At 46.4% G+C, this 25,429-nt stretch overlaps 2 non-coding genes across 2 annotated transcripts; one reads left to right on the plus strand and one right to left on the minus strand.

Moving 5' to 3' along the window:
* The first annotated feature begins 19,093 nt into the window (after window positions 1-19,093).
* Window positions 19,094-19,200, plus strand: LOC139178532 (U6 spliceosomal RNA). The gene has a single exon (XR_011562913.1). It is a non-coding gene; the product is annotated as a U6 spliceosomal RNA (small nuclear RNA).
* A 5,918-nt stretch (window positions 19,201-25,118) lies between these two features.
* Window positions 25,119-25,191, minus strand: TRNAK-UUU (transfer RNA lysine (anticodon UUU)). Its single transcript has one exon. It is a non-coding gene; the product is annotated as a tRNA-Lys (tRNA).
* Between the last annotated feature and the right edge of the window lie 238 nt (window positions 25,192-25,429).

Raw genomic sequence — 25,429 nt, forward strand, 5'->3', positions numbered from 1 at the left:
GTAATTCGGTTATACTATTAATATATCTTTTTTTTTTTTCAGATTCTTTCCCCATATAGGTTGTTACAGAATATTGAGGCGAATTCTCTGTATTATACAGTAGGTCCTTATTGATTGTTTTCTACATAGTAGTGTGTATATGTAAGGATTCTTAACTTGAGGTCCAATTAAGTCCCCTCCTTGCCCCACCCCAGGACTTCAGGAACCCCTGAAGCTGCCAGAAATCACATGCATCATGACCATAGCTTTCAACAAACCCTCAAAGTCTGAGTCATTGATTACTCCAACTTCCTGTCTTATCAATGAAGCATTGGACCCAGAGAAGGAAAGGGATTTGGCCAAAGTCACAGAGTAGATAAGTGGGAAAGCCTGAACCAGCATTCCAAGGTCAAGAGTTCCCTCACCCCCAAGGCCCACCACCACTGGAGATGAGACGTTTGTGAGAGGAGAGGAATGTGTTCTGAGGGCCAGGACCCGTGCCCAGGGAAAATCAAGATCCTCCCATGCATTGGCAAGACCAGGGACCCACCGACCCACCCACACATCTCTGGAACCCTGGGCAGATCCTGGCCTCAAACCTCCTCTCCATGAGAATGGGAAATTATGCATTTATACCTCTGTTTTAAGATCTTGGTCATCCCTCAGAGACCTCCAGGGCTGGAACCATCCTTCAGAGCTGTCCCACCTTGACCAAGGGAGTGGGCCTTTCTGCTGTCCCCGGCCCTGCTCAATCAACCAAACTTTGAGTATGGCTGACCCAAGGGAGGGGCAAGACCTCAGGCCAAATATTCCTCAGATTCATTCCTTGCTCCTTTCTTTCAGGGCCACGGAGCCCATCAACCCTTCCCCCAAACCCTTGCCCATGTGTCTGTCCCCTCAGTTCAGCCAGTCTGTTCTCTGCACTTCAGCCAGGAGAGACTTCAGATGGCAAGTCAGATTTGATCAGTCCAATCAGGCTCCTAACTGCCCTCCCCCTACCCCACCCAGCTGACTTCCCACTGTGCTTGGGATAAAATCAAAGCTGGCCACCACCCTTCTTGTTGTTCAGTCGTTCCATTATGTCCGACTCTTTAAGACCGCATGGATGGCAGCACGCCAGGCTCCCCTGTCCTTCACTATCTCCCTGAGTTTGCTCCAACTCATGTCCATTGAGCCAGTGATGCCAGGCAACCATCTCATCCTCTGTTGCCCCCTTCTTTCCTCAATCTTTCCCAGCATCAAGGTCTTTTCCAGTGAGTCAGCTCTTTACATCAGGTGGCCAAAGTATTGGAGTTTCAGCTTCAGTCCTTCCAATGAATATTCAGGGTCGATTTCCTTTAGAATTGACTGGTTTGATCTCCTTGCTGTCCAAGGGACTCTCAAGTCTTCTCCAGCACCACAGTCCGAAAGCATCAACTCTTCGGCACCCAGCCTTCTTAATGGTCCATCTCTCACAACCGTACATGACTCCTAGAAAAAATATAACTTTGACTATACAGACTTTTGTCGGCAAAGTGATATCTTTGCTATTGAATATGCTGTAGGACTGCCCTCCTAACCCCAATCCTTTTCCTTAGGGAGAAGGTGACTTTGGGAGGTGAGACAGGGTAGTGATTGAGAGTTCCAACCCAGGATTCAACTTGATGGACTTGAATTCTAGCTGTATGACCTTGTGCAAGCTTCTTAACCTCTCTGAGCTTTGCTTGCCTCATCTGAGAACCAAAAGGTTGTGTCCATTTGTAGGAAACTGGTTAAGTAAACCCATTCTGCAACAGTCTAGCACAGAAATTAAATGTGCTAGTTCAAGACAGCCAGAATGGCATGATCATGTATTATCTGTGGAACTGGGGGAATAAACTGTCTAAACCTCAGTTTCATCATCTATTAGGTGGAAGTGATTATCAAACCTAGCTCACAAGGTTGGTGAGAAGTATAAATGAGTCTGAATTCATATAGGACCTTATCAGACATGCCTTGTGAAAATTAGCCACCACTGTGCTGTCATTACATCATCCATATAGTGGACTCCTGTGGCCATTTAATCAAACAGAATGATATCTGTTCCATAATTCAATCAGTAAATATTCATTAAGCATCTACTATGTGTCGGGAACTATTCTAGGCATTAGGGATACTGCAATGATGAAAACAGCAAAAGTGGGAGGCAAATGGATGAACCCCCCCGACTCCCACCTGTCCTGGTGGAGCTTATATTCTTATAAATGACCTACTGTGTTAGTAAGTGATGCATGCTACAAAAAATTAATAATAAAGCATACAAGGAAGATGGGAAGTGGCAGATCACCATCTTAATCCACTAGTCACGGTAAATCCCACTGGAAGGTCACATTTAGCAAAAATGTGACAAAGGTGAGCAAGTAAATCCATGCAAATATCTGAGGTAAGAGCTCTCAAGCAGAGGAACTGCAAATAGTCGAAGACAGCCTTGGTGTTGACAAGGGGCAGTCAGGAGGCGAGGCAGGCTGGAGCAGAAGAAGCAACGGAGGAGGAACAGATGGCGAGTCCACAAAGAGATCACATGGGACTCCCGGACCACTGCAAAGACATCGCCTTTCACTGTAAGACAGACAGGATTCCTCAGAGGAATACAGGACCTCATCTTGCTTAACCAGGACTACTCTGCTGCTGTATGGAGAAGAGACTGGGCAGGGGAGCAAGGCTAGAGGACAAAGGACTAGTTAGTTCTATTGCAATAATCTAGGTAATGACTGATGGTGGCTCAGACCCAGGTAGCAGCGAAGACGGTGAGAACTGGTCAGATATTGCTTGAAGGAAGAGTCGATGGGATTTGCTAATGGGTGGGATATGGGATTTGAGAGCAAGAAAGAACTCGTGGATGTCTGAGGTTTGAGGTCTGAAAAACTGGGGAAAAAAATGGAGTTGAAAGGGGGAAGACGACAGGAGGTGAAGAGGTAGGGACTTAAGTCAGGAGTTCCATTTTGGACAGTTTCCGTTTGAGTCATTGGTCAAACATCTGATGGCAATTCAAGCGGGCAATCTGATAAGAAATCTGGGGTTCAGGGCATGACTCGGGCTAGAGATATAAAATCGGGAGTTGTCACTATAGGGGTGATATCAAGCCCGGATGAGATCATCCAGGGTGTGAGTGTAGGCAGAGAAAAGTTCAAGGATGCGGCCGGTAGTATGACGTTCGGAGGTCAGGGAGGCCTGAAGGAGCCAGCAAAAGAGCTGAGGGGGTAGGAGGAAACCCAGGAGAGTACCAGCCCTGGAAGCCCTGGGGTAAGGGAGGGACTGACAGGTGGCCTTGGGTCTGACCACAGGCAGACCATCGGTGGCCTTCGTAAGAGCAAATACGTAAGAGTCTCTCAGATATGTTGAGTCAAAGCACCCATGTATAATACATCACTGATATAGGAACCACAATTCATAGAGATGCTTGTGTGAACAAAGAAAGCTTTGTTTCTGAAAAGATACACAAGAAACCATTAATAGTTGCTGCCTTTGGGAAGAGGAACTGGGAAGAAGAGTTTCCTGCAGGGAGGGGAATCATGTTTCATTGCCTATTTGTTAGGTGACTAAAATATTTTTCATCAAATTTATATTGTTTTTTTTTAATTTATATTACTTTTCCACTAAACCTAATTAAAAAAGGAAAAACACATAGCTATTATGAAATGAGAAAATGCATACAGTGCTGGCATAAACAGAAGTCCAGTAAATGTCCATTTCCTTGTTGAAAGGTTTATTTACAGAAAGGGAAACTTCCAAGGTGGTCCTATGGGTTGACTTGTCTTCACCAACCTGAAAATGAATCCTAATTTTTTGCCAGTAAACATCTTTCAAACTATGGTGCTGGAGAAGATTCTTAAGAGTCCCTTGGACAGCAAGGAAATCAAACCAGTCAATCCTAAAGGAAATCAACCCTGAATATTCATTGGAAGGACTGAAGCTGAAGCTCCAATACTTTGGCCACCTGATGTGAACAGCCTGCTCGTTGGAAAAGATCTGATGCTGGGAAAGATTGAGGGCAGGAGGAAAAGGGGATTACATAGGATAAGATGGTTGGATGGCATCACTGACTCAATGGACATGAGTTGGAGCAAACTCCGGGAGATAGTGAAGGACAGGGAAGCCTGGTTTGCTACAGTCCATGGGGTGGTAAAGAGTCACATGACTGAGTGACTAAACAAAACAAAAATCTTTTGAAAATAACATTTTCCAATAGAACCAAATTAGCATTATCATACTTTAAAACATGAAAAACAAAACCAGGAAAAAAATTCCTAAGGACATCGAAAACTTGATCCATATCTAGACAACATATTAAGAAGCAGAGACATTACTTTGCCAACAAAGGTCCGTCTAGTCAGCGCTATGGTTTTTCCAGTGGTCATGTATGGATACAAGAGTTGGACTATAAAGAAAGCTGAGTGCCGAAGAATTGATGCTTCTGAACTGTGGTGTTGGAGAAGACTCTTGAGAGTCCCTTGGACTGCAAGGAGATCCCACCAGTCCATCCTAAAGCAGATCAGTCCTGGTGTTCATTGGAAGGACTGATGTTGAAGCTGAAACTCCAATACTTTGGCCACCTGTTGCGAAGAGCTGAGTCATTTGAAAAAACCCTGATGCCGCGAAAGATTGAGGGCAGGAGGAGAAGGGGACAACAGAGGATGAGATGGTTGGATGGCATCACTGACTCAATGACATGGGTTTGGGTGGACTCTGGGAGTTGGTGATGGACAGGGAGGCCTGGCGTGCTGCAGTTCATGGGGTCACAAAGAGTCGGACATGACTGAGCGACTGAACTGAACTGATGTGCCTCTATGGGTATGAATTAAATTGTTACAATTTCCATAGAAGGTAAACTGTAATCTCTATCAAAAATTTAACAGATTTTTCTTTTAGAAAAAATTTCAACAGATATTGATATTTTAATTAATTGTATACTGTAAAGCAGGCTTCCCAGGTGGCTCAGACGGTAAAGAATCCACTTGCAATGCAGGAGACCTGGGTTTGATCCCTGGGTTGGGAAGACCCCCTGGAGGAGGTCGTGGCAACCCACTCCAGTATTCTGGCCTGGAGAATCCCTATGGACAGAGGAAACTGACGGGCTACAATCCATGAGGTCGCAAAGAGGCAGACACGACTGAACGACTAAACACCGCACACAGCATGCGCCTCTGAAAGTTTCCTTCACAGCTGCTTTGTCCAAACCAGGATCCAGACCAAGGTCGTGATGTCTCTTGAGCTCTTCTGACCTCAACTAACTACCCCTGAGAAAGATACTGCGTTGATTGTCCTGCAGAAGGGCCAGCTTCTGGAATTGTCCAGTTGCTTCCTCGCGGTACCATTTAGCTCGTCCATCTGTCCCTACATTTCTCGGAAACCAGAAGTTAGATGTAAAGGCTTGATAAGACTCATTAAAAGCTTTCAACTAAATCACATAATAGAGAGTGTTATGTTTACCAGAAAATGCATGAAGTTCCTATTGTGCTAAGATATTTATGTATGTTTCCACTCACATAATCACAACTCAAATGAAGACTGAGGACGTTCCTAGTTCCCCAGCAGGCTCCCATTCATGCCCCTCCCAGATAATAGCCCCCAAGCAAAGGAAAACCCTTCTGACTTTCTTCACACAGATGAGTTTTGCCCCTTCTGTACTTCTTATCAGTTCAGTCACTCAGTCATGTCTGACTCTTTGTAACTCCATGAACTGCAGCACACCAGGCCTCCCTGTCCCTCACCAACTCCTGGAGTCCACCCAAACCCATGTCCATTGAGTCGGTGATGCCAACCAACCATCTCATCCTCTGTCATCCCCTTCTCCTCCTGCCCTCAATCTTTCGCAGCATCAAGGTCTTTTCAAATTAGTCAGCTCTTCACATCAGGTGGACAAAGTATTGGAGTTTCAGCTTCAACATCAGTCCTTCCAATGAACACCAGGACTGATCTCCTTTAGGATGGACTGGTGGGATCTCCTTGCAGTCCAAGGGACTCTCAAGAGTCTTCTCCAACACCACAGTTCAAAAGCATCAATTCTTCTGCACTCAGCTTTCTTTATCCAACTCTCACATCCATACATGACCACTGGAAAAATCATAGCCTTGACTAGACGGACCTTTTATTGGCAAAGTAATGTCTCTGCTTTTGAATATGCTATCTAGGTTGGTCATAACTTTCCTTCCAAGGAGTAAGCGTCTTTTAATTTCATGGCTGCAGTCACCATCTGCAGTGATTTTGGAGCCCAGAAAAATAAAGTCAGCCACTGTTTCCACTGTTTCCCCATCTATTTGCCATGAAGTGATGGGACCGAATGCCGTGATCTTCGTTTTCTGAATGTTGAGCTTTAAGACAACTTTTTCACTCTCCACTTTCACTTTCATCAAGAGGCTCTTTAGTTCTTCTTCACTTTCTGCCATAAGGGTGGTGTCATCTGCATATCTTACGTCCGAGGTTATTGATATTTCTCCCGGCAATCTTGATATACTTGTACTTTGTATAATTAGCACCCTATAATATGAACTCTTTCACTCAACATTGTCTGTGAGATGCACGCATATTGTTATGGGTATCAAGGTTTTTCCCTATGCTTGTCTTATTTCATCAGATGAATATGCCACAACTGTGCTGTCCATCCCTTGCCGATAGACTTCCTAATAGTTTTAACACCAATAAGTAATCTTGCCTGAGCTGATTTCCTTGAAGATTGCAGAACTGATCAGACTCTAAAGTCAGCTGTCATTCCCAGAAAAAAAAAAGTGGCATGGAAGAGATTTAAGCTGACATCACAGGTCTAGTAGGAGAGAGATGATTCAATCCAAGAGATGCTCATTTAGACTATGCACAGCTACTGAAACCATGAACCTGGTTTTCAAAGAACTTTTAAAAAAAAATTATATATGTATTTGGCCGCATCAAGTCTTAGTCCCTTGCGGCATGTGGGATCTTTCATTGCAGAGCCCGGCACGTTGTGGCTGGCCAGCTCAGTGGGCGCTCCACGGCATGCGGGATCTTTGTTCCCTAACCAGGGATCAAACCCTCATCCCCTGCATTGCAAGGCAGATTCTTAGCCACCAGAGAAGTCCCCAAAGAACTCTTCAATACATTGCTTTACAGACTTCTATAGCCACCTGCAAAGAGGGATGTGTTCTTCCCATTTTCATACTGAATGAGGACTCGGATGGGCAAAATGCTTAGCTGAAGGTCACAGGGTAAGGGCAGAGTGGGACCTGCCGCCTCCTGCTGCTCTCTCCCCCCATTCCCTGTTTGCCTGGGAAGAGGCAGGGAGGTCTAGGACAGGAACCCTCTTCTCAAGACCTCAGGTGGAAAGAAGGAAGGAAATGCCCAGAGAAACAAGGCTGTACTATCGAGTTTTGCAACATGGCTGGCTGCAGCAACGTGCCCTTTGTACAGGCCAATAAACCAAGGAAAGGGGAGAAAGCCAGCAGCGTTCAGCTCTTCCTCTGACCTGAGCAAGGTCAAGTTCCAAGGACTGCAAGGTCAAAGTCTCCCTGGGTGATGCCAGCTCTCTGCTCACACCATTATACTCGTGCCCAGAGCCAAAGTGCTGAAAAGGCAGTGACCAGGCCTGAGCAGAGGGATCTGTCTCCAGGACGCCCCCTTCTGTGACATCTGTTCTCCTTCTAAGGCCTGGGAAATGTCCCTCTCAATGTCATCAGTAACCTCCACGCCAGACATTTAAGTGACATTCTTTTAGTCCTCTGTGGCACTTAGAAAACGCAGCTATTGACTAACTATATTAAGAAATGCCACCCACAGCCCACCCCTGACAGCCCCATGAGCCCCGGTGACGTCCACCCTCTGGGGTCATGGGGAAAGAGGCCCCTGGTGGCCTCTTGGGTCCTAACTTGCTTTTCCTGGCACAGTCCCGCCCCCTGCACTCTGCCAGACAGAGGACGACAAAGGGACCTCGCTTTACGAGAAACCAAGATTTAAAAAGGAAAAAAATAAACAAGCGGAAAACCCACGTGCCTCAGCAGTTGACGTTTTCCCAGCCCCACCTCGGATCTAGAACACAAATCCGTCTACAGCATCGAGCCTCAGACACCACTTCCAAGTACACATCAATTACTTAAAGGGAGGCGTACACGCACGATGCAAGAGCTGTGTGCTTCTTAACTTATTAATAACTGAGCCGATGATCCCCTGGAATCTTGTTCAAGTGCGTGTTCTGGTTCAGGGGGCCCGGGGTGATGCCTGAGACCCTGAAGGTCTAGCCCCTGATGCTGGCCCCCAGGCCACTCTGAGGAGCAAGACATTAGAAACTAATAAGATGTAGACCAGTGGGTCCCTGGCTGCACTTAGAATCACTGAGGAGCTTTTAAAAACAAATACCTCTGTCTGTTCCCCACCCCAGACCAATGGATCAGAATTCTTGATGAGGGAGAGAGGAACATGGAGAGAGAGTGGGACGGAAAAATAAATGAGTGGCACCTAGCATGGGTGATACTATGCAATGACAAGGAGAGTATACTTTTCTTTTTTAAGTATTAATTGATGTATGTGTTTGGCTGCATCGATCTTAGTTGCTGCGCGTAGGATCTTCGTTTCATAATGCAGGATCTTTTGTCGTGGTGCACGGGTTCTCTAGTTGTGGTTCTGGGGCTCATGGGCTTAGCTGCCCTACGGCACATGGGATCTTAGTTCCCTGACAAGGGATCGAACCTACATCCTCTGCATTGCAAGGCGGATTCTTAACCACTGGACCACGAGGGAAGTCCTGAAATGAAGAATATACTTTTAAAATCATCTGCCTCTAAAACCAACATAAAGAAATGCCAGAAATATGAATCTTCCTGAGAGGCAGGGAGAGAAAGAGAGAGAGACAGAGAAAGGGTCTTCTTCCAAATATTTGGATGCATGTGGGGACTGAGCACTATATCAAAATACGGGAAAGACATGAATCACAGTATTATCATCATTCTTTGTAATCAGGTACAGTTAACAGTTTAAATCAGGTATTCTTTACAGTTTAAAAGAACAATAGCTACCAAGAATGTGCTTATAGGCTCCTACAGTGCGCAGGCTGAATCACAGTCCATCCTCAACACAGCCCTAGGCTAGGTTCACATTTATTTTCTCCCATTTTACACCCGAGGAAACGGAGCACTGGGAAGTTTAAGAAATTGCCCTGAGGTCAGTGTAGGGACTTCCCTGGTGGTCCACTGGTTAAGACTCTGAGCTCCCAATGCAGGGGGCCCAGGTTCAATCCCTGGTCAGGGAGCTACATCCCACGTGCCTCAACTAAGAGTTTGCATGCCAGAGTGAAGACCAGACAAAACCAAATAAAATATTTTTTTTTAAAGGTCAGGGTGGGAGGTGGGAGGGAGGCTCAAGAGAGAGGAGACATACGTATACCTATGACTGATCCATGTTGATGCATGGCAGAAACCAATACAATACTGTAATTATCCTTCAATTAAAAATAAATAACTTAAGGAGAGAGAGAAAAAAAAAAGGTAAGCGTGACTGATGAGGCTGGAGCTGAACTCAGGGCCCATGCAGTAAACCCACCACTGGTCTTTGTACAGCCCATGAGCTGAGAATGGTTCTTTCATTTTTAAATGTTTGGTAGGGGGCAGGGGAGGGAGAAATCCAAAGAAGAACTCATGACATGTGAAAATGACACAGAATTCAGATCTCAGCGTGCACACACCAAGGTTTCTTGGCACACCCACTCTTTTCTGTCTTGTCCGTGCCTGCTTTCTTGCAACAATGGAGTTGAGTGGCTGTGACAGAGACCGCATGGCCAGCAAAGCCAAAAATGTTTACATCTGGCCTTTTCCAGAAAAGGTTTGCTGACCCCTGCTCTAAACAGTTACACAGTTTATAAATTCTCCACTTTTCTTTTTTATACTTAAACAAGCACTGTTTTTATCCCCAAAATTGCTAAATTTGAGCATGTATAAAGTTGCTTTTATAGAGTCATATAACAATAAACTAATTGTCTGAGATTTCTGGTGGATCAATTCAAGCAAATGAATGACAATGCACTGAGCGTTCAGATGTGTGAGGCCATAAAAACATTTACAACAAAAGGAAGTCTTAACCTTTCTCATATTTGGATAGGTAGCAACTGGAGGCTAGACCAGGCCTGGAAGAGGCAAGCAGCTAAGAAAATCAAGATGACAAATCTGAGGGTGAAGGATGCTCCAGGTCATTTCCATGTATTTGTAGGATGTAGGAGACACTCATTTAGCACACATATGCTGCTGCTAAGTTGCTTCAGTTGTGTCCAACTCTTTGCGACTCTGTGGACGGTAGCCAACCAGGCTCCTCTGTCCAAGGGATTCTCCAGGCAAAAATACTGGAGTGGATTGCCACGCCCTCCTTTAGGGGATCTTCCTGGCCCAGGATCGAACTCACATCTCAGGCAGGTTCTTTACCACTAGCGCCACCTGTCTTGAGGCCAGTTACATGCTCTAGGGAGTCAGAAAAAAGAGACACAGTCTTTGACCTTAAGAAGCTCATGATCTTCACCTGGGAAATCAGGTGAGGACATAGAGCCCTGTGAGAGTGCAAGAAGAGGGTATCCTGGCAGGCATTCTGGAGGAGGCGAATCTAGGGGTTAATTAGCAGGTTCTACATAACAGTGTGGCTGTTAAGACCCTCAAGGGCAGGCTTTATGTGTTCTCAGCTCAAGATTCCAACTATACTGTTCGCAGGGCTGTGCCCGAGAGGCATTTCTTAAGTACTTCTGATTCACTGGAAGGTAGGGAGGAAAGACAAGGGAATCACAGTGTAGACGTTTGTGAGATAACCTTGGGTAGATTCTGGATTCTACCTGTCTATCTGGGAAGACAGGGAGGATCCTGGAAGACTTTTCAGTTTTGTTTTAAGGATAAAATGAATTGTTGTTGCTGTTCAGTCGCTCAGTCATGTCCGAATCTTTGTGACCCCATGGACTGCAGCACGCCAGGCTTCCCTGTCCTTCACCATCTCCCGGAGCTTGCTTAAATTCACGTCCATTGAGTCGGTGATGCCATTCAACCATATTATCCTCTGTCATCCCCTTCTCCTGCCTTCCCCAGCATCAGGGTCTTTTTTAATGAGATAAAACAAATACACACTCTTTAAAGGGCCTTTAGGAAAAAGAAACTATGGAAGAAAAAATTACCTAACAATCACTAACAAATTAGCAATCCTATAAACCCTATAAAAACAATCCTAATAAATTAGCATTATTTCCTTTCAGTGTCTTTTCTCTCGACAGGTAACAAGCTTTTATTTTAGTTTTGTGTTCTGTTTTGGCCCCTCTCACCATCAAATTTTAAGCACTCTCTGTGTTGTAACAGCTTTAATAAGCATTGGTTTCGATGACTGCCTAATTGTCTAGTAATTAGACCATCAACTCACATAACTGGTCCCCGGATATTGGACCTGAGTTATTCTCTGGTTTTCAATCTTTCTGGGAGGATTCAGCAATTCTCTTATGTACAGCACTGCTATGAACGTGTTACAATTATTATAGATAGTGCTGGATCCCTAAAGCTTACTTATGACTTTGTCCTTGGAAATGACTCCTCAGAGGGCAATGATGGGTTCAAACTCCTTCTGTAACAAAAAGTCAAACATATTTCCCAAAGGCTGAAACTGACTTCAAACTTCCAGGGTAGCTTTTAAAATGGTGAAAGCTATTTTTAGTGCAAAGAGGCTGAGTTTTCATATGTAAATGACATCAGGTACTAACTCTCAGAGTTACCTGCACACGAAGTCCTTCTTTGACAGGGGCTCCTTCCATTACAAATGAACTTACAGAACAGAAAGAGACTCTCAGACTTACGAACTCATGGTTGCTGGCGGGAAGAGATAGTTAAGGACTTTGGGAAGATCATGGACACACTGGTACATTTAAAATGGGTAACCAACAAAAACCTATTGTACAGCACATGGAACTCTGCTCAACGTTATGTGCCAGCCTGGATAGGAGGAGAGTTTGGGGGAGAATGGATACATGGACGGGCTTCCCTTGTGGCTCAGCTGGTAAAGAATCCGCCTGCAATGTGGGAAACCAGGATTTGATCCCTGGGTTGGGAAGATCCCCTGGAGAAGGGAAAGGCTCCAGTGTTCTAGCCTGGAGAATTCCATGGACTGTATAGTCCACGGGGTAGCAAAGAGTCAGACACAACTGAGCGAGTGTATGTGTGGCTGAGTCCCTTTGCTGTTTGGTGAAACTATCGCAACATTGTTAATTGGCTATATCCCAATACAAAATGTTTTTGGTGGTTTTTTTTTTTTTTAAAGACACCAGTCGGAGCCCAGTTTTCTTCTTCACTGTATTTACATGCCGTCCCAAAATGCTGCCGGATCCAGCAAATACAAATACTGGAAGCCAGTTAGATTTGAATCTCTGATAAACAATGGATAAGTGTTTGGTATAAGTATGTCCCAAATGGCCTGTGAGGTATACTTATACTTTTTTTATTATTATTATTTTACTCTTGGTGGCGCTGGGTCTTCACTGCTGCATGTGGGCTTTCTCCAGTTGTGGCGAACAGGGGCTACTCTTCATGCTGGTGTGAAGGCTTCTCCTTGTGAGGGCTTCTCTCGTTGCGGAACACAGGCTCCAGGCCTGCAGGCTTCAGTGGTTGCAGTGCTGGGCTCAGCGGTCGTGGTACACGGGCTAAACAGCTCTGCAGTGTGTGGGATCTTCCCAGACCACGGATCAAACCTGTGTCCCCTGCACTGGTAAGTGAATCCTCATCATCTGTACCCCCAGGGCAGTCCATACTTTTAAAAAAGTATTTGTAGCTGAGATTCAAATTTAGCTCAGCCTCCTGTATCTCATCCAGGTATATTTGACCCTACCCGTGAAAAGCCCATCCAACCTTGGGAGCCAACCCGGTGTGAATGTGGCCTTTATCTGCCACCTGGGTTTAGTTCCTTTTTCTCTCCTGGGAGTGGGACTACCCATGTTGATCAGATGCCAAGGGTCCTATCCCGGATGCCATATTAGGAAGGCTGGGCATGGCCTGGAGGAACTGGGTTTGTTTGTTTTGTTGGGTAAAGATTTTTGCCTGCTTATATTATTGGGCAAGAGCTTGTTTTCTTTTGGGAGAGCCAGAAATATCCAGGCAGGCCTGGCCCCAGAAGGGCTGATGGACTAGATCAGAGGAGCTTCTTCCACGCTGTCCTTGAGGAAAGCCTCTTGTGGATTTTCAAGGCCCGGTGGCAAGAGAAAAGAAGAGACAGGAGAAGTTTTGCCTTAAGAGCAGACAGTCAGGGGCCACGGGAAGGGGGTGTCCAAGCTTAAAGATAAGTCAGGGACCATCTCTCCAACATGTTGGTATGAAAATACTCTAAAAATCTGCCAGAAGCTCTCTGGACCCCTTTCCTGCTGACTTCTGCTCATTCACAACAGTGCCCATGTTCCATCTGGGCTTCCATGATAGTTCAGTTGGTAAAGAATCTGCCTGCAATGCAGGAGACCCTGGTTCGATTCCTGGGTTGGGAAGATCCCCTGGAGAAGGGAAAGACTACCCATTCCAGTATTCTGGCCTGGAGAATTCTGTATAGTCCATGAATCCTGTATAGTCCATGGGGTCACAAAGAGTCGGACACAACTGAGCAACTTTCACTTTCGTGTTACATCCACACCCCAACTTCCAGGAAGCCCTTCTGTCTTTAGTACCCAGCCTCAGACTCCCTCTGACTCCCTCTTTAGAAGTTTTCATCTTTAACCTAAGACAGAGGTCATCATGAGGAGTCCCTCTCTGCAGACTACTGCAGTGCGGACATCAGCCTCCCCTCCGGACGCTGACCCTTGGTGAAGACCACCAGGCAACACTGGGACACCCAACACGACTCTGCTCTGACTGCCCTTCAGAGAGGAGCGGATGGTCATCACACCCTTGCTGGATGTTCTCCTAGAATTTGCTCCAGGCTCTCCTGGGCCCACCTGGGTCCTCCTTGCTGCCTCAAGGTAGAGTCGAAATCTCTTGCCTTGAGACAGACAATAATATGTCTGTTTACCTGGCCTTGCATCAAATTAGCTTTTTGGACTGGTTCCACCACTTCCTTTGATAGATAAAGGGGCTGAGGCCAAGTGGCCTGCTCGATGTCACACAGCAAGTGGGTGGCCAAACAACACCTTGAGCCTGGATCTCTGGCTCCTAAGCGAGACTCCTTTCTGCTGTCACACACGCAGCCCTGGCCAGAGTGTATCAGGAGGGGTACACAGGCTGAGGAGGGCAAGAGAAGAAGCAGGCAGCAGAAGATGAGATGGTTAGGTAACATCACTGATTCAATGGACGTGAATCTGAGCGAGCTCCGGGAGATGGTGAAGGACAGGGGAGCCTGGCGTGCTGCAGTCCCTGGGGTCGCAAAGAGTCGGACACAGCCTGGCAGTTCTGCGTGTGGACAGAGTGCCTGCTTTTCAAAACCCAGGCCTTGCGCTTGGTGGATGTGTGACACCTTGCCCAGCCTCTCTCCTGAGACGATTCTGCACCCACTTTAATGTCGAATTCCAGAGATGGAAATTAGAGTGGTCTGGGGCAGCACTCACGTATCCACTCCCTCCCTGAGTGCCCTCCACGTGCCAGCCGCTGCTCTGGGCATTGGGGATGCAGCGTCGAAAAACACAAGCCCTGCCCTCCCGCAGCTCCTACCCTAGTCTCAGACACAGACGAAAAACATAGACCACTGTACGAGATAAGGGAGCGGTGCTTGAGGAGAGGAAAAATCAAAATGGTGGGGCGGGGGGCGGGGGCCCACCTATGGGTCTCACCCTGGATTGTAGCTCCACCTAGTGGACATTTTGACAGTTTCCCGGGCTTTTTCTGCCTGTCACAATAACGGGGGAGTGGGCAGCTTGCACGCCATATGTTTAGCTGGCCAGTGCAAGCGCACCAGCATTCACTGGATCATGGAGAGAGCAAGAGAGTTCCAGAAAAACATGTACTTCTGCTTCACTGACTACACTAAAGCCTTTGACTGTGTGGATCACAACAAACTGTGGAAAATCCTTAAAGAGATGGCAGTACCAGACCACTTTACCTGTCTCCTGAGAAACCTGCATGCAGGTCAAGAAGCAACAGTTAGAACCGGACATGGATTGGGAAAGGAGTACGTCAAGGCTGTATATTGTCACCCTGCTTATTTAACTTACATGCAGAGTACATCATGTGAAATGCCGGCTGGATGAAGCACAAGCTGGAATCGAGATTGCCGGGAGAAATATCAACAACTTCAGATATGCAGATGATACCACTCTAATGGCAGAAAGCGAAGAGGAACTGAAGAGCCTCTTGATGAGGGTGAAAGAGGAGAGTGAAAAAGTTGGCTTGAAACTCAACATTAAAAAAAAAAACAAAACAGATCGGGCTTCCCTGGTGGCTCAGCAGTAAAGAACTCACCAGCCAATGCAGGAGACACAGGTTCAATCCCTGACCCAGGACGGTCCCACAGGTCTCAGAGCAACAAAGCCCATGCACCACAACTCCCGAGTCTGTGCTCTAGAGCCTGCAATCTGCAGCTGCTGCAGCCACACACTCTAGAGCCCATGCTCTGCAACAAGAGAAGCCACCGCAGTGAGAAGCCCGTGCACCGCAGCTAGAAAGTAGCCGCCCCACTCTCCACGACTAGAGAGAAGCCCTCATAGCAACAAAGACCCAGAACATCCAAAGATAGAAATAAATACATGAAATTAATATTAAAAAAACTAAAATCATAGCATCCAGTTCTATCACTTCATGGCAAATGGAGGAAAAGTGGAAGCAATGACATATTTTCTTTGCTTGGACTCCAAAATCATGGTGACAGTGACTGCAGCCATAAAATTAAGATACCTGATCCTTGGAAGGAAAGCTATGACAAACCTAGACAGTGTATTAGAAAGCAGAGGCATCACTTTGCCCACAAAGGTCCATAGAGTCAAAGCTATGGTTTTTCCAGTAGTCATGTATGGATGTGAGAATTGGACCATAAAGAAGGCTGAGTGCCGAAGAATTGATAGTTCCAAGCTGTGATGTTGGAGAAGACTCTTGAGAATCCCTTCGACAGCAAGGATATCAAACCAGTCCGTTCTAAAGGAAATCACCCCTGAATATTCATTGGAAGGACTGATGCTGAAGCTGAAGCTCCAATACTTTGGCCACCTGAGGTGAAGAACGGACTCCTTGGAAAAGACCTTGATGCAGGGAAAGATTGAGGACAGGAGCCGGGGGTGGACAGAGGATGAGATGGTTGGATGGCATCACTGACTCGATGGATGTGAGTCTGAGCAAACCCTGGGAGTTAGCAAAAGACAGGGAAAGCTGGAGTGCTGCAGTCAGTGGGTTCACAGAGTCAAACGCGACTTAGCAACCGAACGACAAGCAGGCGTGCCAGACATCTTGAAGGGCACGAGACAAATGAAAGGATAAGAGACTGAAAACGTTCTTCCTTTGTGCAACTCTGGAATGCCCCAGCAGACATCTATGTAGCTGAAAACTCTGCTTATAATTATGTGAGCCTAGAACCTAAAACGGTTTTATAAATAAGCAGAAAGTATTTTGTACACAGATTTATCACTCACTGCATCTTCAGGAATTCAAGAACTGTGTATCTAATACACAGAGAGAAGGTTACATTTTGTCTTGCTTGGGACTCCACCAAGAACTGTTCACTGTTTTAAGAAATCACATCTCTGTGGAATTTGAGGCAGCACACTGCATCTTTGTGGGTGTTACATTTATAAGAACTCTAGGTGTAAGTGCAGAGAGCTGCCAGATCTACTTGTTAAAATACATATTAAATGGTTAAACATTCATTTTATTTTATTTCTCCTTTATGTTGTAGTACATCCTATTAATTTTTTTTTAAAGTATGTGCTTAGGTAGGTTTTATTTTCTGTGAATCTATCTTATGCTTATAAAATGTGATAAAAGGCGGGGCTTCCTGGCGGTCCAGTGGTTAAGATTCTGCCCTTCCAGTGCAGGGGGTGCAGGTTCAATCTCTGGTCAGGGAACTAAAATCCCACATGCCACTCAGCAGAAAAAAAAAAAAAAAAAAAAGAGTGATCAAAGGAACCAAAGATGCCAGTGAGCAACGGCCCTACAGGAGGAAGGAAGGAGCTGTGATCATACCTGGGGAAAAGCATTCCAGGCAGAAGGAACAGGGTGTTGTGTGTGCAGATATCAGAGTCAGGGGTGGGGGTTGAAGAGGAACCCATGGAAGTAAGGCTTGTGAGCCTTGGCAAAGACCGTGGCTCTGACCCTATCCCTAGGTCAGGATTGAGACAGCAGGCAGACATGTCCCAGGGGCCAGGACCAAGCAGGAAAGGGACATAATCTGATTCCTTTTTTTTTTTTTTTAAAGCTCACTGTGGTTGCCTGATGGACGGTAGCTAAGAGGCTAGTGCCAGGATCCAGCCTTGCCCGTGGCTTGGATTAGGGAAGGAGGCTAGAGGTGGCCAGATTTGTGATGTATCTGAAAGTAAAGTTGGACAAGACCCATAGGACTTGTCAGAAATGTAATTGAAACACACACACACAGCAGCCAAGGACTCACCCCTCAGAGAAAAGATGACAGAGGGAGGGAGCCGGCTAATCCACAAGGGATATGCAGCTTTGCAGTGAGGAGATTAACTTGAAAAAGGTTTTGCATTTTGAAAACACAAAGGCTCTCTAAAAATGTAAAAGATTAAGCCTAATTAAAAAGCATTTGTTAGTGTATGTCTAAGTTGGCAGTAGGTTTGGGGCATGGGGGTTCTTTCATTACTGTTTTATGACTTGCACATGCAGGCTACATCGGGCTTCCCAGGTGGTGGTCGTGGTAAAGAACCCACCTACTGATGCAGGAAGATCCCTGGAGGAGGGCACGGCAACCCACTCCTGTATTCTTGCCTGGAGAATCCCGTGGACAGAGGGGCCTGGCAGGCTACGGTCCTTGGGGTCGCAAAGAGTCAGACACGATGAAAGCGACTTAGCACACACGCACATGTATGTTACATATTTGGGGAGGCACGTGTTAAATATCACACAGTGGTATTTCTTTAAAAGCTTGGCACTGACAGCTTTTGTGCACCCAGGACTCAATTTCCTGGACAAAGCCAGAACTAGCCAGAGCATGGGTAGCGTCAGAATGACAGGTGGAGGTCAAAAAAAGACTGAAGTGAGAGGTCAAGGGCTCAGAGCAGGACAATGGAGCTGGCGGAGCTGGACTTCAAGGGCTCAAGTACTGACCTCGATGCTTGTCACGTGACCTTGGGCAGGTTCCCTCACTTTTCCAAGACTTATCCTCATCTGTAAAATATGGACCATCATGGTGCCTCCCCCTAATATTATGTGAGGACTGAAAAGAAAGAACACACACAAAGCTGCCAGCGTGATACCTGGCAGGGATGCTGTTTGCGTGGTGGCGATGGTACTTGAGGATGGGATCAGAAGATGGGAAGGGTTGTTAGCTGGATGCTCTTGAAGAGCAGCTACCTGAGTGCCCGTCTGCCCAGTAGGGCTCAGGCTAGAGAAGCGTCCAGGCTTTGTGCTGGACAGTGTCCTCCTTCAAAGGCGCCCTGCAGTCCAGTCCTTTTGATGAGCACCTTCTTTCTTCAAGCAGAAGGCAAATCCAATCTCAGCTTCCCTGTGGCCTAGAGATTACTTTGTTCTGTACGTGTGTGTGTGTGTGTGTGTGTGCTAAATTGTTTCAGGCGTCTCAGACTCCTTGTGACCCCATGGACTGTAGCTTGCCGGACTCCCATGTCCATGGGATTCCCCAGGCAAGAATGCTGGAGTGGGTTGCCATTTCCTCCTCCAGGAGATCTTCCTCCAGGGATCGAATCCGAGTATCTTATGTCTCCTGCATTGGCAGGTGGGTTCTTTACCACTAGTGCCACCTGGGAAATAAGTACCTATAAGTAAGCTAAATGGAGCCCAAATTGTAACAAGGAGGCTATTTGACAGGGAGGGGGGGTGGGGGGAGGAAAGCAAAGGGATTGATATTATCTTAAGATGTGCATCTGGTCTGTCCCCATTTCCCTCGGCCAAGCTGAGGACGTAGCAGGGCCGGGGAGTTCTAGTGGTCAAGGAATTGGTACAAACGGGAGCAAGCAAGCACGGAAATAGAGTGAAGATAATGGGATCCAGTTGCTCACCACCAGAGAAGAGAGCAATGTCCTATTGGAAAAGAGGGCGTGCTCACTTCAGCAGCACATACACTAAAATTGCAACAATAGAGAGAAAATTAGCATGGCCCCTGTGCAAGGATGATGTGAAAGTTCAGGAAGCATTCCATATTTAAAAAGAAAATAAAAGAAGGAAAGACTAAATTCTGAATGTTGAATTGGATTTAGAAATGCTGGTATAAATTCATGGTTTTTAAAAGGATGTATAGATGGAAGGAAGTGGCAACCCACTCCAGTATTCTTGCCTGGAGAATCCCAGGGACGGGGAAGCCTGGTGAGCTGCTGTCTATGGGGTCGCACAGGGTCGGACACGACTGAAGCGACTTAGCAGCAGCAGCAGCAGCATAGATGGAAGAGTGGGCATTAGATGTGTGTATTAACCTATACATGCCTACACACACATATATACATGTGTATTGCCTAGTTTGGTCTGCCAGAAAGCCAAGAAGCAGTGTCAGCTTGGTATCAATAAGCGTACATAGCACATAGGTCATGGTTTCTAATCACCATTCTCCACTAAACCACTGAAACTCATTGTTCAAATGAAGAAGTCCAAGGCTAAGGCATGGAAATTACAAGAAGAGCCTGGAATATCTTGTGCCAAATGTTAGGATATACTAAAAACAAACAAAATGATGTGTGTATATCAAAGTAACACAAGAGTCAACTGAGTAGTGGCAAAGACAATTGTCACAAAGACAACTGTCAAACCGACAATAGTTAAAGTCGAAACAATGTAAACATTTGTCTGGCTCTCTTTTGGATACCATGAGTCCCTTGTGGTTTACTAAGTATCTTAGTCTATTTGGCTGCTAAAACAAAATTACCGTAGCCTGAGTGTCCTGTAAACAACAGAAATTTCTGTCTCACAGTTTTGGAGGTTGGAAGTCCAAGATCAAGTTTCTGACCAACTCTGTTTCTAGCAAAAACTACTGTCTGTCTTCTCACTGTGTTCTCACATGATGGAAGGGGCCACAGAGCTCTCTGAGGTCTGTTTTATAAGGACACTAATCCCATTCATGAAAGCTCTGTCCTCATGACCTAATCACCTCCCAAAGGCCCCCCCCCACCTCCAAATGCCATCATATTGGAGTTAGCATTTAACATACACATTTTAGGGGTATACAGTCTAAAGCACTGAGTATTAGATAGTGTATAGGTTTGGCTGCTATAACAAAAATCCAAAGATTGACAATGGCTGAACAAACAACAGTTTAATTCTCTTGCCTTTAAAAGTCTGAGCGGGTGCAGAGCCTCCCTCCAATAACTCATTAGGAACCCAGGCTCTTTCTGTCTTTTTTCTCTGCATCCTCAACACTCAGCTGCTACCTCATAGGTCAGTATGGCTGCTCCACTTCCTGCCAGCACATCCCTGTTCCAGCCAGAAAGACAGAAGAAATGAGGAAAGAGGTGAGTACGGACACCTCTAAGGACATGACCTTTAAGGACATGACCTAGAAATTGTACAAATCACTTCTGGTCACACCACATTCTCTAGAGAATACTGTCATTGGGTCATGCCAATCTGCAAGGGAAGTTGGGGGAGAAAATGCAGCATTCAGCCAAGCAACTATGTTCCTAGCTAAAAATTACTTTACCATGAGAGAAAGGGATAACAGAAATTGGGGGACAGCAAGCAATCTCTGCCACTCTTACAAATAAATTCCTCGTTTGGCTTTAGTTAACAGAGTTGGTTTCTATTGCATGTGACCAACAAGACAGAAATACAGGAAAGAAGGACACTAACTTTTATTGACTAACTCCTGTGTCCCAGGCACAACCTACAGATCATCTGTTTTCATCTTAGCAGTGACTCAGTCAAGTAGGGTTTGACAGGTGGGAAAGTAGGCTCAGAGAGACAAAGTGAGCTGCTCATGGCCAAAAGCCATGAGTGGCAGAGCTAGAATCTGAGCACAGATCTCTGAGACCCAGAGTTCAGGCTCTTCCCGTGGTACCACACTTGAGACGCTCTTCCTTTGCCCAAGGCATGCCCCCAGAGCCCTGGTTGCTGGGAATACACCAGCCATAGAGACACCTGATTTTCACCCTCCACGTGTGCCTTGGCCTGACTCTGGTTGGCATCTTCTCCCTTTAGCAATGTTGATGCCAGCCTCGAAGGACACACGATTGTGCTTAGGCAGGGGGCTGTGTCTGTAGAGACACCCTGATCTCATGATTAGAACTCAGTGTCAGGACACACCTCAGGCATCTCCTGGTCACTCACGTACTCTAAATAAGATGGGGACAGATGCTTCCTCGAGGAGCAGCCAGTGAAGCACAAGACCCAAAGTTAAATATAAATGGGACTTCCCTGGTGGTTGGCCCAGTGGGTTAAGACTCTGTACTCCCGATGTGGGGGGCCAGGGTTTGATCCATGCCCAGGGAACTAGATCTCACAACCCACAAGTAAGAGTTCTCATACTGCAATGAAGATAAAGATCGTGTGTGCCACAGATAAGACAGCACAGGCAAATAAGTAAATATTCTTTTTAAACATAAATGTTAGTTTAAGAGTGCTGAAGGTGCTGACATAGAGCTATGTTTGGGCACGTGGGGTGTTGGAGTCAGGAAAGGCTTCAGAGAAAAGAGGCTTTCCTAGGGGCTCAGTGGTAAAGAATCTGCCTGCCAATGCAGGAGACATGGGTTGGATCCTTGGATCTGGGATGACCCCACATTGCACGGAGCAAGTAAGCCCGTGCGCCACAATTACTGAGCCTGCGCTCTAGAGTTTAAGAGCTGCCAACTTCTGAAGCTTTGCATCTTAGAGCCTGTGCTCTGCAACAAGAGAAGTCTGAGCACCACAACTGGAGAGTGGCCTTGCTGTCCAAAAGTAGAAAAAATCTGTGCAGCAAGGAAGACCCAGCATAGCCAAAAATAAATAAATAACCACATAACATTTTTTTAAAAGGGAAAGAAGCTGTTTGGTCCATGAAGCCTTGAAGTTACAGGCAAATCTTTGTGTGTGTGTGTGTGTGTATGCCTGCTTCCTTCAAAGCGAAGGTCTGTGATCTTTATCATAGTCTCCAAATGGCTGACAGCTCACGGGGTAGAGACTCTGGGCTAGAGGTTGAGAAATCTGAGGAGGCCAGGGCGCGGTGATGGGGTGGGGATGGAGTGGGCAGGAATGAGATGCGAGGAGGGCAAGGGCCACGGCTCAGAGGAAGAGTCGGCCTTGCTGGGGAGCCTGGACTTCACTCCAAGGGCAATAGGCGATTATTGCCTAGGTGGGGTGTCTGTCTCATGCCTGGCCTGTGTCACGTAGCCCTCAGAGTTCTGGATAGTCTCACAGTGTCTCCTAGGCTCTGGGAATACACAGAGAACCAGCTTGCCACAAACACCAGAGGAGGCTTCTCACGGGAGATGCATTGGGCCACAGAGCCTGAGTAGGAGCTTGTCCAGCAGAGGCTTTAATTAGAAAGACTGTGTGGGCTGTACCTTACAGAAGCCCCCTGGAATTATCTTAAACCCAGTGATGTGCTTGTTAATGTTTAATAACCAGTGTTTATTACTGGGGGATACTATTTGTAGCATCTTCTGATTTCTATGGTGTGACTATTGTGGCTATGGTCTATGTTAAGCTCCCCAGGTGCTCCCATGGAGAAAGATGTACAACTAGCTTTCAGGAGCCAGTGTGAACCAGCTCTAGTACACCATTGCTTGAGCCCCATTTATTATAAGAATACAAGTTGGGGAGGGCAATCTAGGGATGGGAGAGTATTGGGTATAAGACAGGCTCAAGGACGTATTTGTAACACGGGGACTACAGCCAATATCTTGTAATACCTGCAGATAGAAAGTAACCTTTAAAAGCGTATACACATTTTAAAAATATATACGTGTGTCTCATGGGGATCAAGCTGGAGCTGCAGCCAGGTTCAGATTGAACAGGAAGCAGGAACTGTGGGCTTCTGCAAACTCGGCTACCCTTCCCCTCTCTCTTCCTTCTTACCCTCCTATTGGGGCAGACTGGCTTTCTCTGCTCCCCAGTCCATGGATCAAAGAACTGCTACTGTCAACAGTTTTCAGATTTCCAGGACCCTTTTGGCAAGGAAGCAGCCAGACTGAAGCTTGGCCTCTCTTAGTCCCATTTCAAGTTCCTTGAAGCCCATTGGCCCATCTTGGGTCGGGTGCTTGGCCCTGATCCAATCAGCTGTGATGAGAGGCGAACCTTTGTTACACCAAGATGTTGAGAAAGCCCTCTGATGCTGTAACCATAAGGTGTTGGGGAAGGAGAAGTAAACAGAGGAAAAGAAAGCAAGCTCTAAGCAAACGAACATCTTAGGTATCTTGTGGCAGAAAACGGGGGAAATTAATCATATGTTCATGCCGTCTCCTCTAGTGTTTTGAATTATCCACCCAGAGAGTTACTAATTCATTCGTTTATTCATCTATGCATGCCTTCAGGATTAATTTGACATTTTTTGAATGTGTACTCTATGTTAGAGAATATGTGGGCCTAAAAAGGAAGGGGAAGATAAATAAGGTTTAGTAACTGTCCCCCAAGAGTTTGCCATCTGGGAGTGAGACTGGTGTGTGCATGTTAAGTTGCTTCAGTCGTGTCCAACTCTTTGTGACCCCATGGATTGGAGCCCTCCAGGCCTCTCTGTCCATGGGATTCTCCAGGCAAGAATAGTGGAGCGGGTTGCCATGGCCTCCTCCAGGGGAACTTCTAGAGCCAGGGATCAAACCCGCGTCCCTTACATGTCCTGGATTGGCAGGCGGGCTCTTTACCACTAGTGCCACCATCCACAACACAAGCTTCATAGAAGGCTATTCAAAGTGCCAGTCCCCCAAGGACTACATGGGAGAGCTGAGGCCAGCAGCCTCCGAGATGGCTTCCTGATCTTCACTTCCTGATATTCACACCCCCCTGTAGCTCCCTCCCACACAGCATTGGGGTTGGTCTGTGTGACCGATAGAATAAAGTGGAGGTGACGATAGGAAACTTCCAAGCACAGGTTATGGAAGATCGTGGCTTCCATGCTGGGTCCTCTCTGTCTTGCTCTCTTGGATCACTTGTTCAAGAGGAAGCTGGCTGGCAGGTCATGAGCAGCCCTGAGGAAAGGACCCAGGACCCATGGCTGTCTGCCGACAGCCAGGCAAGTGTGGTAGGCAGTCAGACCCTCAGCGGAGACCACAGCACTGTCAACAGCTTGACTACCACCTCATGAGAGACCCTGAGCCAGAATCACCCAGCTAAGCCACCCTCAGATCCGACCCTCACAAATGGAGGGAGATAATAAATATTTATTGTTTTAAGCTACAAAGTTTTAGGGTGATTTGTTACAATGTGATAGATGACCGGACTTCCCTGGTGTCTCAGTTGGTAAAGACTCCCCCTGCCAATGCAGGAGACATAAGAGAGGCGTGTTCCATCTCTGGGCCAGGAAGATCCCCTGGAGGAGGGCATGGCAACCCACTCCGCTATTCTTGCCTGGATAATCTCATGAACAGAGGAGACTGGAGGGCTGCAGTCCATGGGGTTGCACAGAGTCGGACATGACTGTGTTGACAGACGACTAATGCAGGAGGTGATATTTGAGGTGGATCTTAAAGGATGAACTCACCAAGCAGAGACAAATTCATTCCAGCAATGCCACGAGCAAAGCGGTAGACGAGAAAGCGCAGGGCATGAATGGGGGACAGTCACCTGCTGTGGCTGAACGTGAGTTGGCTGGGAGGGGGGCCCGTTGGCTGTAAAGGTGGACCAGGCGGGCAAGGGCTGCTGTGTCAGGTTAGCCAGTGACTTCCCACCTTTAGGAGCCCCTTCTTCAAATAAGATCTTACAGAAGAGGCCAAGCTACAAAAAACGTAAAACGGAGCTCCCCTGGTTAGAGGTAGGTAGGGTAGGGGACGGAGCAGAAGGAGGTCTTGCCTTTCCTCCCCTGTTCCTATTTGCCTCTATGCACTTAGACTGGATCTGAAAGGATACTAGGTAGAGTGCTGGCCTCCGTGCAGGAACCCAGTGGCTGAATGGCAGGGAGAATCACCTTTTTTTTTTTTTGGCCGTGCCGTGTGGCTTGTGGGATATTAATTCCCCCACCAGGGATTGAACCTGGATTCCCTGCAGTAAAAGTGCCGAGTCCTAACCACTGGACTATGAAGGAATTCCCAGGGAGAATCATTTTTTACTGTATTTTCTTTGAATTTTTTTCCTTGGCATTATTTGAATTTTAAATTGTGTGCATTATTCTATATCCAGAGAAGTACATATTTCCATGGAAGTATGGATACATAGATATTATATATCCAGAGAAGTATGGATATATAGGTGTTCATTGTACTCTTATCTCTACTTTTCTGTACATTTGAATGTTTTATAATAAAAAACAAAAAATTTGGGGA

The sequence above is a fragment of the Bos indicus genome, chromosome 21, assembly GCF_029378745.1.
Source record: "Bos indicus isolate NIAB-ARS_2022 breed Sahiwal x Tharparkar chromosome 21, NIAB-ARS_B.indTharparkar_mat_pri_1.0, whole genome shotgun sequence".
Lineage (NCBI taxonomy): Eukaryota > Metazoa > Chordata > Mammalia > Artiodactyla > Bovidae > Bos > Bos indicus.